The following is a 13,039-nucleotide window of genomic DNA, read 5'->3' on the forward strand; positions in this document are numbered from 1 at the left end:
TAGTTCAAAATTTTAAGAAAAGGTTCAGTGGTAAAAAAATGTATGATCACCTGTGGGCATTTGCCTACTCTTAGAGCAAATACATGTTTGAGAAACACTACCAGACCATGGCTATAGCCAAACCTGAGGCAATGAAGTACCTGCAACAGAATCACAAGAAGCTATGGACTAGAAGTCAGTTTGGCATAGATTCCAAGGTGGATTATGTAATCAATAATTTGGCTGAGTCCTTCAATAACTGGATAAAGGCAGAGAAGGCCAAGCACATTGATGATTTGATGGATACCATAAGGCAGAAGCTGTTGATTAAATGGAATACTAGAAAAAAGGTGGCTAAGAAGTTTCTAAAAAAGATTCTACCTCATGTTATGCAGCAGCTGAGGGAAGGCAGCTTCAACCTAGACATTGAGGTCATCACAGAACATGATGGAGTTATTGAAGTTTGTGCTAAGGGGGGACTGGATTCAGATTTGTTGTGGACTTATGAAACAGGACATGTTCCTACAGGGCTTGGCAAGGGTCAGGAATATCATGCAAGCATGCAATTGCCTACATAACATCTATTATGTGGCCAAATTCAAAGCTGCATATGAAGGTGCCATCCCATCCATTTCGGACAAGTCTATGTGGCCTGATGCCACACATGGATTCTTCATGCATCCTTCCTTGCTTAAGTCCACAGCTGGTAGAAGAAAGAACAGGTACAAAGGAGCAGTTGAAGGAGGTAGCAGGAAGAAATCAAAGAGACATGAGTTTCCAATATGCCATGAGTTAGGGCACCACTGGTACACCTGCAAGAATGGGAGTCTAGCAGACATAGCTGCAATAGAGGCTGACAGGTGAACTTCTCTCGGTTACATTTATTCATATATGATATGAATTGCATTAAATAATCTAACATAACTAAAATTTCACCTACAGAGGTCTGCCAAAGAAAAGGCAGAAAAAGCAGCTAAAGCTAACACAGAGACAAGCATTGTTGTGGCCACAGGGATGGTGTTCCCTCCCAATGAGGCAGTGGAGAATGCTGTACACAAGAAAAGAAAGAGAAAAACCTCTCCTTCATCTGTCTCCAAATCTAAGAGAGCAGCAACAAGTACTTCAGTCTCTACTACTACTCCTTTCTCTAGCAGGTATGCCACTTCTCCATTTCTTTCTAATTTTTTGCAATGCCAACAGCCCACACTAAACTTCATGTTTTATGTACCACAAGATCTGAAACTGGATCCAACAAACCAATTCCTATTCAAGTTGTGCACCTTGCCCCTTATAATGAAGATGCTGCAGTTCAGCATGAGCCACAGGAAGCTTCAACTGCTACAGTTCATACACCAAGGAGAAAGATTGGATTGAAGAAGAAGCTTACACCAAGGAAAGATGTGTCTGCCACTCTAGCTAGGGGAACAAGCAACAAGGATCTAGCTGACCCTTCCAGCCCAGCTGAAAATACCAGAAGTAAGAAGCAACTGCTACTGGAATGAACAAAGGTGACTCCACCATGTTGTTTTGATGATGCATTGGTGTTGTACTCCTAGAGAACACCTTGGCTTTTGTGGTATGAAATCATTTGGATGGTATGAAATGCTGATGTAATGGAGTTGTAATATTTTGCATGATCAGGACATGTAGTTTATGGTACTTGCTCTGGACAAACTACTGGTGTTAGATGAAATTGTGGTTTATGGTTTGCATGTTGGTAAATAATCTGAACCATGAGCACTACTTATGTTTGTAATGTATTAAGGTTTGCATGTTGGTGAATGAACAATATGAGAATTTTATATTTCTGGACTGCATTCATCCATCCATCATTGACTCATTCATTCATTGATTCAAGCATACAAACACAGTGACACACACACATACATAGGACCCTACTTCTTCATAATTGCATACAAGGCAAGGAAGATGACAACAAAGACTAGCTTTTCAATCCATCTGAGCTGCTGCATAACCCTATCTTGCACTACTCCTCCACCAAGCTGACCACCTTCCTAGATGAGAGCCATTGGAGTGGGAGTAGGGATAGCATCTGGTGCTGGCACTGCCTGACCACCTTCCTCAATGCTGTCTATTTATAGGAGCCACCCAGGGAGAGTTTTTGGTGCCAAAGGCCCATCAGATTGGCGCCAAAGCACCATCAGATAGCCTCTTCTTCCTAAGGGCATGATTGTCTTTTTCCCCATCCATTAGCCACAGTTAGCGCTGCATTTGGACGGAATGGCTTGTAAGTCAAAGAAGTTTAGAGCAGTGGCACCTGTATGCGGTCAACTTTTTTAATGGCTCGTGTGTAATTACAATTTTTTTAATGACACACAAGTAAAAGGCTTTTCTTTTTTTCCTACTTCCTACAACTAAAAAGAACGAAACAAAGAGAACCGAATGGTGCAACAATTTTTAGGGTCATCGCTCTGCCTCTTCCCTGTGCGATCCCCACCTGCCGCTCGATGCCAGCGAAAGAAGGAAACACAAATCACGCGTGCGGTGCTTCTGAATTCTGATCTCGTCGTTCCCCCGCACGAAGATCGCGGCTCAATCATCGATCCGTCTCCCCCGCGCCTCGCTCTAGCACAAAAGGAAAGATCATTCCCTCTCCCCTGCAGTCCTCACCCTACCCCCTCACCCTCGTGGTGGTGCGTGCGCTCGTCACACCCACGTTGTCACCGTCGTCCTCATGGTCGCACGCCCGTGCCGTCACCGTCGTCCTCACCATCGTGCTCAACAGCCACCCTCGCCCAGGGACATCAGCCTCTCTGATGGTGACATCAACCTCACCAACACCAATGTTACCATCGTGCTACGGGGCAAGAGCGCCATCTTGAGCATCCGTCACTGGCACGTCCTCCTCGACGCCACCGGCCACCTCATCCTCTCCATGCACGATAAGGTAAGTGCACAGATCGGGTCAGCCATTATCGTGCACAGAACGGATGTTGGAGAAAAAATAGTTCAGTGTGCTACTGTGCTCCACTCAGCTCTGCAGACCAAGAAGTTTTCTGAATCCACCGTAGGCTAATGTAACGTCTTCACGATGAATGATTTAGTCTGTTTTACCATTGTCATTTTCTTTTATTTTTAATGTAGCCTCTTATAATCCTATTCTACCTGAACTCAAATTCATTTATGGCTGATGTTGTGAATGTAAAAGGAGCTGCTTGGCATTTGGCTCATCCATCAAGGTTAGGTGACGGCTTGATCAACATTTCATGAAGTGAGCCTGTCTTTTGGTAGGTGCTAAGCAATTGAGAAAAATGCTCATAGAGGAAAGCACATGCATGTGTAGTTATCATGCTAAAATGTATGTAGAAATTCCTCTCTTGACCTTTGTTGTGACCTGCAGCTATAAAGATATTAGATATTAGTACAAGATAACTAGACGCTCCAATTAACTAAACTGCACCGATGTAAAACTGGTTCACTCATATAACTGATGCGATGAATTATTACTTATTTCTTGATGTAGTATGCAAAGCTCCTGCCTTTGGCTTTAATCCACATGCATGGAAATGAAAACAGCAAGAAAATTCTCGCTCATAAAGAGGTGAGCTTTTTGTTGTGTTCCCTAACTGTAGATTCACAACAGTTCAGCATGATATATGTTGTGCACCCTACACCCTAGCACGACCGATTCTTCCTCATCTATAAGGATCAATTATGGTTGGAGGCCCGCCAACCAATTCCTTGGCCCTAGGACATCACCTCCCTAGAAAGCTGAACCCTCTCTTCAGGTAATATCCCCTCCCTTCAACGTTTGTTCCCATGTAAACTTAGATCGGTGAATTATTTTTGGTAATATCAAGTTTCTTTCCACAATTTTGTGGGATCTATCAGGTTCGATTTCGTTTCTGTCAATTTTTGTCATGCCATGGCAACACCTGCGAACATGCCTCCATGTGGTAATTCTTCTTATGCTCTCACAGTTCACCAAATTCACCATTAATCCTCAGTTAACCTATTGTTCAGCTGCATCTCGAACCAGAGCCAAGACTCAGCTCGCATTTCTGTGTTCATCATATTACTCTCTGGTGTGGGATAGTAGTCCTGTAACTGCATGTCCCTCAAATTTGACACCTTCAATAAGAAGGTGAGGAAACGCTCATGTGTGTTGCGTGTAGCAAATATCGCAATATGGCACGCTAGCTATAGAGTATGAGCTATGCCATAATTTTCTTGCTTTCTTAGTTCGATGTATATTCCCTGGATTCATCTCTAAAGTTCCCCTGATAAACATTTCAGGTTTTTGTCATGGTGTCCATTGCAGCGAGGAGCAATTTCAAGTTTGGAAGCTTGGATGGGGTGCATGTGTTCAATTGCAATATGGCTGGGTTGTGTCATCTCTTCTCTACAACTAAAACATTCATAACTATTTCGTCCACAGGTGCAACACCAAAGCCGCTCGCCCTATTCCGTGCACCCATGCGGCAACAAAAATCACAAACAAGGCAACAAAAATCAGCAATCTTTCCCCTTCCCCAATCAGCGCTCTGTAAAAAGGAAGGGTTGTTTGCGGCAGCGATGGCGGACACCACCTTCGTGAGACAAAATATCGCTACGTCGGCCTGCCCCGCCTCGTGCGATCGATCTGCCCCGCCTCCTGCGATCGCCTCCCCTGCGACAAATTTGGACGCCGGCAGGTGGGCCCTCTTCCCCGCGAGCGTGACCGCCCGGCGCCAATCACGCTCCCTCACAATGTCGACTCCCCTTCCCCGCATCCTTCACGACAATCACCGCTCAATCACTGCAGTCCCGAAGGAAAAGGAATCACCGCAGCCTGCCGCTTGCCCACGACGCGCAATCATCTTCACCCACGCCTGCCTTCCCACGATCACCACGCGTCGCTAGTCATGCGATCACGCCCTGACACACACCACGCCGGCCATGCCGTCGACGCCGACCGCCGGACACCAGGAGGCGAACGAGTGCGAAGAGGCCACACACGACATTGTCGACGCCCACCGCCGGACACCAGGAGGCGGACGAGTGCGAAGATGCCCTCGGCGCTGCTTTCCCCATACCACGACTGCTTTATCAAGTGTGGTTTATGATTTCATCGTATTCTGAGTGATAAACAGGTACTCGTTCTGCAGCACGCAATTTGATATTCTTCTTCAGTCAGTAGACCATGAACGAGGTACATGGTAACAATGAACTAATATATGATTCAATACGCCTCAAAGGTCTTGGCTGTTTCAATATAGATCATAACTGAAAATATCAGATATATGAGCTATGTACAAGCACGCTCTTCATCGTTTGCAATCTGACAGGCATTCAATTATATGTAGCAGGCTTTAATTTCTGGCTAGTTCAAGCACGCTCTTCTAAGATCAATGCTTATTTTTTATTCATAATATATGAGCATGCTGCTCTTCTAAGATCAATGCTTAAGAACATGGCAGTGCCATGTAGGCGTCTTTTGAATCTTCAGTTTGCCATCAGATAATCTGCGGTTTGGGCATTCAATTATATGTAGCAGGCTTTTCATCATTTAGTTTGATGAGATTTATAGTTTTAGATTTTTACAAAAGTCTTACATCATTTGAGGCTTGCATCTCCCAAGGTCGGCTACCCACGGATACCTCCGATCATTGTCGACAGTCAGGTAATCCTTCAATGATCTTAGAAGTCATATTCTATATGTATTGACGGTAGATGGAACCATATAAATATCAGTTGATGAGGTGATTACTGAACCATTGCACAACGCCCTTGCCTGTTGCCTCCAAACAAAAAACTAATATACAGCTGGCTCTGAACCTTTTCCTTCATCTCTACAGTCCTAGCTAATTTTACATGCCATGTAAATAAGTAGACATTTTGTTATTATGTTTATAGGTGCACCTCGCCTGTGTGTGTAGCCATGGCTGTGTTGTACGCCTGGAAAATCAACCTACTACTGAAAAGACGTACTGCTGGTCGACCACCATGACTCCAGCACTACTTAACTCTCAAACTTTATAAAGAGCCATTGCATATGGTCCTACTAGGCGTGTGTAATTGTTTAGCTACTTGCATGCTAACTAAAAACTGTGGGCATGGAGATTGCGCATGGGAGCTCTCGTTTTGTAGCTGACAAAGTGCGTGGGGAATCAATTGGGGTTTGGATTTGGATTCAGTACTGCTTTGGTTGATTGAGAATGATTTGTTGTCAACCAACTGTTATTTGGATAGGGTTCTCATATTTTTGGCAATGTTGTATTAGTCAAGTTGCCTTGATGCGGTCTGGAGCTAGGCAAAAATTTGTGCACATATGTGGCTTCTCCCGGGATTTGTAGTCTTCAGAAACTTTGGACCATGGTGCTTTGGTGAAACTTTGGGAAAAAAGGGATTATTCTTTTGTACTAATTTGGGCGTTTGTATATCAGGTTGATTAGTGAAGTTTATTGTTAGCCAAATAAAACCTTAAATCTCAAAATTGAAGTCATCGGCCATATGTAATATATGTGCAAACTTATTCCTTTTGGGAGAAAATTTTCATGAACATGAGGTTTTTCTCTATTTGTGTCTATGCATAATTCACTTAAGCCTACATTATTTAGACAATATGAAACGTTGAGGTTTTTTCCTCGCTTGTCTTGTTTATGCTGACTAACAAGTCCTTGATATTCAGTTAATGTATTCTTCAATTTTTAATTTGTGCAGACCACTCTTCAGAAATACAGATCTCTGAAAAGCTTATGCAGGTGTGTATTGAAACTTCACACTGATATGTGATCACTCATATGAAAAGCAACTTCTGTGCCTTATAGTTTCATTCTACCATGAGCAACTTTGTGTGTTTATGTTTTGAAAGTTCAGCATATATCTTGGAAGATCTCTTCAGAATACGATCATGCTAGAAGAATATCGTTATACTGTGATCATGGCTCATTACCTATCTAGCATGATATTCTCTATCTGTGAGACCAATTGCTATAGTCATGTGATTTTAGTTTTTTTATTCTCAGTGATAAGAGCCTATTTTTCTGAATTTAGGGTTGTTTGTTAAAACTAAGCTTGAACTTGATTAGTTCTAGGAACAAGCAGTTAATCTATTGCATCTGTGTATGTCATAGAAAAAGATTTCAGGCCTATTCATGTGAAGGTTTAGTATATGCAGCCGAAGCTCTCCATTTCAGTCAGTGGCCAGTTTCTTGCAAGTGTTGTCCATGATCAGAAAATTACATGTTTTTTGTGCAGCACCAGCCTTGTAGAAATTCAGAATGTAGCATAATGTTCATGCTAAGGTTTTATATCTAGATGGTAGCATCAGCCAGGTGTGCTCTATAAGTGAGGGAAAGAAAAATCTTGACTTGCTAGAAATTGGTAGTACATGAATTGCAATCCATTGTAATACTATAATAATTTCATTATAGTAGCATTTGTACTGCCGAAACCAGTGTTCTCGCACGGCCAATTGTATGTGGCACTATCAAGAGCTACGGCAAGATCGAATATTAGGATCCTAGCCGTGTCGTCTGCTGAGAAGGACGTGAACAAAGGGAAAGGGAAAGGAAAAGGGAAGGGAAAGAAGAAAGCGACAAATGATATATTCACAAAGAATATCGTATATACAGAGGTTCTGACTCTATAAAAGAGGTAATGCATCACACATCGATATATATTTTTTTTAGAATATCAAATGGTACTTTAACTTTAAAAATTAACAAATAACTTATATGTAGGATACTTCTAACCACAGCTTCAACCATCTGCATGCTTCAGCTGCAAGAAGTCAGACGTCGTATCTTTGACTAGAAAATCTTCCAGATTATCATTGATTGGTGACCAACTGTAGCTTGATATTCGTGCAAAGCACGTTCTCTTAGTCGAACTATTGAGAGATTAGATTCTTAATTGTAGAATAGATTTTGAAACATGTATTGTGAAACATAATCTTGTTATGATTATCTTTCCATAACACTTGATTCCTAAAGAAGTGCAAGCTTATCTTTCGCGTATCGTAGGCATGAAGTGATGCGACAATTGAAATTGATGTTTTAGTTTTGCATTAAAATTTAGAGTTATATTTTAACTATCTATCTTTCGTGAAGACTTATGTAATATTGATTGGAGCATTATGATTGTGGTATCTATTTTAGATAATAGTATAACACCCGCTCATACATATGTTATCGTGGTATTATGTGTTCTCGTTGCAACGCACGGGCATTTACCTAGTTGGATAATAAATAAATAGGAAGCTATTTTGGTGAGCATAATCTTTTTTATGATTTCACTAAATTCTGATAGTTGTGCAGCGGTGTGTTGCCATGATATATATTAGAACTGTAGCTTAATTAGATTCATATGTATCTCAATATGTGTCCTTTGAAAATTATATGTGTGGTTAACCTCATGACTAGGCTAGATGAAATTTCAACCTATTTTTCTTATACTGACCAAAATATCATATATTCATACATGTGAGATTGAGCCTGGTAGTAAAGTTTGATTTTTCTGGTGTTTAGTGTCGGTCGCCCTGTTCGCTTGGCTTATAATTCGTACTTTTTCAGTCAATGAACATTATTTTTCTCTCACAATAAATCAGCCAACAATACTTTGAGCCATGGCTTATCAGCCAGGGTGAGTATCCACAAAGTTAGAGTGTCAGACTATCTCTAAATAAATTTTACCTAATAGCAACAATCCTCTAATAACATGGCAATGCTGATCAGAGGGTGTGCTGAGGTAAATTCCTTTTTTATAGCTTTGTAATTATATTATTTTTTTATGCTAAGCTACATGGCGATATAGACACAAACAACTTCTGAAGTTCTTCGCAGAGCCACTGCAGGCCTGGCAAGTCCTAATACAATGGACTAAAGAAGGTCATGATACCTCGATTATCTTCTCCTGGCATTGTTACAGCCACATACACATCATTGGTGATCTCTTTCCCCTGCTATTGCTTCTGTGTGCTGTCATATGCTCTGCTCAAAATGTTCTTGAAGGTATTTTTGGATTCCATGTTTTGCACTTGTATGCTATGATTTAAGTCCCCTAATATATATTGGTTGCAGAATGAACAAAATATTTTTCTTGCAGTCTTATTAGAGGGTGGAGGTATGCATAGTGCAAGGCAGTTTAGGGTACGTGAGGCATTACACTATGTTGCCGGTTGTCTTTCAGATTGTTGATGTCACATTTCCATCCATCACAGCTTGATTCTCTTTGGAGCGTCACTGCGTGAGTGAAAATGGAATTAGCAAGTTATGGATAAATGCCGCAATTAGCAAGTTATTTAAACTACCAATGTATACCAAATAATCATTTGTCATACTCTTTCTTAATTGTTTTTGTTAGACTACAGATTTCAGGGTCAACCGGGCAAGTGATATATGGGCACCGACTGACTGGCAGTAGCTCAAATTATAATTACTTTTTTTAATTAAAAGTATTGACCTTTGGAGGAAGAAGGCTTGAAAGGGGTGTTGTAGGAGAAACCAACAAACATGTAATTGTATCATGAACTTGCTTATGTTAATTTGAGCAACACACTTTACTAAGCCATTCATTTTTGTTGGACGTGACTCTTTACTTTTTGGTAGATTGATTTTTTATGGTATATCAATTAATTATTTTTCCAATAATGATATCAATTAATTATTGGACCCGACTGACTTAGATCATGTTTTTTTTATATTGTCAAGATTGTTTTGTCGTTATCATTGGCATGGACATTTCTTCCTGATGATATAAAACGTTATCTTAGCTGCATCACAGAAAGATTTATACAGTAGAGTTTGTGAGCATGCGACGTCGTTCTGTGCTAATTTCATGAACTTTATTTTTTGGATTAAATATCACTTTAACATCGATATTTAATTTCACATTGTTATTATCTTATCGTACGATCCGTATGTTTTTAGTACAATGATTTAGTTGTCCCTAGCAACGTACGGGCACAAACCTAATTTCTAAAAAGATGAAAACACTCTGGGTACTATACTAGATGGCTGCCAGAACAAGATCACGCTAGGTACCAAAATGTAACATTGTTGGTTCATTGTATAAACTAGATGAATTCTCGACACATTGTTGCGGGTCGAAGATGCTATAAAGGAGGAACAAATGAATGAAGCAAATGGATAAAAAAGGTAAAGTAGCAAAATATTTAAATAGAGAGTGAATTTGTGAGCTCGGAGGAAACTTAGCTTTGTCATGGCTCTTAGGAGTATGAATCTAGATGTATGCAATATGAGAATGAGAATTAAAGATATATGGCTCGCCGAATCGGCGGCCTCCCAGGGTGTCCACGTACGTTCTATTTAGTTGGTGCGTTAGATCGAAATTCCACGACTCAGATGAAGCGCATCACAACTAGGCTTCCTCCATGCATTTGGCGGTGGATAGATCAAACATGTGGACACATTCAATGAAGTTGATGCAAAATTAAATAACCGTACAAGCAAGGACAATGTACTTTGCGTGCCGGAGGATGCAAAGGCATCGGCAGAGCTAGGCTCCACCATGGTCCTCTGATGTAAAATGGTGCTCCTTCCTCCTCTCTCTCGTGTAAATGGCAGGCGGCAGCGGCTGCTTGCTCCTCTACTCCCTCCCTCACTCTCAGCAGCAGCGCAGGAGTTCTGCCGCGGGCAGGCGGGTCCGACACAGCGGCCACGGGCACAGGAGGCCCCCAGCGTGGGTGAGGCCTCACTCACACGGTCGGCGTGCGTCCTCACCTAGGGAAGGCCCCACGCGGAGGTGGCGTGGAGGCACGGGAAGAGCGCGCAGCGGGCGTGGTGACGCCATGCCGCGGTGGGTCCGGCGCAACGGCCACCGGCATAGGAGGCCCCCAACGCGGGCGAGGCCTCGCTCATGCTGTCGGCGTGCGTCCTCACCTAGGGTGGGCCCCACGCGGAGGTGGCGCGGAGGCGCGAGGGGAGGGGGCGCAGCAGCCGTGGTGGCACAGCGGCATGGGCCGAGTGCGTGTCGTGGCGGCGCGGTGAGCAGTGGCGGGCTCCCACGCGGAGGCAGAGGCGGCCTTGCTGCTACGGCGCGCGGCAGGCGCCAAGCACTTCACAGGCAAACAGGCAGGCAGTGGGTCTGGGTCTGCCCCCAGAACCTAGCTAAACCCTAGTTCCCAATCCTCGGAGCCCCAACATGCCGATCAGCGCATCCACCTCCTTCCTCGGTCTCACCCCCCCCCCTCGCATCCCAGCTGCTCAGGCCTCCGCTTCCTCCCCCCACAGCCGCCGCCGCCTCACCCTTCCTCCCTAGATCAGCATCTTTCGCTCCGCCGTTCCCCAGACACAGACCCAGCACCGCCGCCGTCGCTGCCATCCATGCCCCCGTACTCGCTTCTAATTCATCATTCCCTACCTCTCCGACTCTGCCCCCGCGCGCGCCCGCTCCGCTGGAGCCTCCCTCCACCGTGGTCCACGCAGGCCGCAGCAAGAAGAAGAAGAACCCTTAGGGCGGCGGCGGCGGCCGCATCGAGGGAAGCGGGGACGTGCGGCGCGAGGCCAAGGCCAAGGCGCGCATCTGTAGCCACCGCATGGGCGAGAACGCCTTCAACCGTAGCACCTGCTCTTCCACGCCACCGTGCTCGCCACGCTCGCACTCATCATGCTCTTCGCCGTGCACTACCCATCCCTACTCTCCCATTCCTTCAGCCTCTCCGCGTTGCCCGATTCTAGCTCCGGCTCCTCTTCTTCCTCCTCGCCGTGGTCTCGACACTCGCACTAGAACCTGCTAGGCTCAGGGACATCGTCATCGTACGGGTGGGGCGCGGCGTGGGAGCGGGAGGTGCGGCGCAGCGTGAGGCCATGGCAGGATGGGCCACTATCTGTGGTCATCACGGGCGCCGCGGGCTTCGTGGGCTCACACTGCTCGCTGGCGCTCCGCGCTCGTGGCGACGGCGTGCTCGGCCTCGACAACTTCAATGCCTACTACGACCCATCCTTGAATAGCGCGCGGCAGCGTCTGCTGGCGTGCCACGGCGTGGTGGTGCTGGACGCCGATGTCAACGACGCCGCGCTGCTGGAGCGGCTCCTGTCCGTGGTGCCGTTCACGCACGTGCTGCACCTCACGGCCCAGGCGGCTATGCGTGACGCTATGCGGGTGCCGCAGGCGTACGTGGCCTCCAACGTTGTGGCCCTCGTCACGCTCTTCGAGGCCACGCAAGGCACGCTGACCCGTAGCCAGCAGTTGTGTGGGCGTCGTTGTTGTCGATGTACGGACTCAACACTAAGCCGCCTTTCCCCGAGGACCACTGCACGGCCCACCCCACGTCGCTGTATGTGGCCACCAAGAAGGCTGGCGAGGCCATCGTGCACATGTACAACCACATCTACATGCTCTCCATCATCAGCCTACGATTGTTCACTGCCTACAACCCGTGGGGACGCTCCGACATGGCCTACTTCTCATTCGCCCGCAGCATCGTCGCCAGCGAGCCCATCACGCTTTTCCGCACCGCCCACGGCGTCGACGCGCGCCGTGACTTCACCTACATTGACGACATTGTTAGGGGCTGCCTTAGTGCGATCGACACGACCGGCAAGAGCACGGGCTCCAAGTCTAGCAAGAAGCACGGGCCCGCACTGCTCCACGTGTTTACAACTTAGTATATCATATTTTACTATTTTAGCTCCGGTTTAAATTTGATTTGCAGTTGTTGAAAGTAACATTAATGGCCTGACGACATATGTTCTTGTAATTTATCAACTTGACCACCGCCTGGCACATGGACCACAGCAAGTGTTGCTTTCATAGCTATACAGGAACCTATCGCAAGGAGAAATTTGGAAGGCTATATAATCGCAATCATGCATGCACCATTCGGGCCTAACGTGTTTGTAGCAATGCACTACATCCGGCATTGATAGTATGCGCTGCCAGATTGGTGGCGTGCCTAAGGTGCATCTCATTGAAGGTACCTGTTGTTAATAGTACCAACATTTACTCAAGTACCCCATCCTTGTCGTGCATATAGTTCACCTGAACATGGGTTTATGTCCATAGGCAATACTACACCTGGCCAGGTTTCTCTATTTATATGGCAGGTTGTTTTTTTCCCTGACCCTTTGGAGCTCGATTTTGTTTGGGTGGGGGT

The 13,039-nt window shown here is 45.1% G+C and overlaps 1 pseudogene; it reads left to right on the forward strand.

Annotated features, from left to right (window-relative positions):
- Positions 1-2,674: 2,674 nt before the first annotated feature.
- Positions 2,675-12,551, forward strand: LOC136479081 (UDP-glucuronate 4-epimerase 6-like; annotated as a pseudogene).
- The last annotated feature ends 488 nt before the right edge of the window (positions 12,552-13,039 follow it).

The sequence above is a fragment of the Miscanthus floridulus genome, chromosome 9, assembly GCF_019320115.1.
Source record: "Miscanthus floridulus cultivar M001 chromosome 9, ASM1932011v1, whole genome shotgun sequence".
In the NCBI taxonomy this organism is placed as follows: domain Eukaryota; kingdom Viridiplantae; phylum Streptophyta; class Magnoliopsida; order Poales; family Poaceae; genus Miscanthus; species Miscanthus floridulus.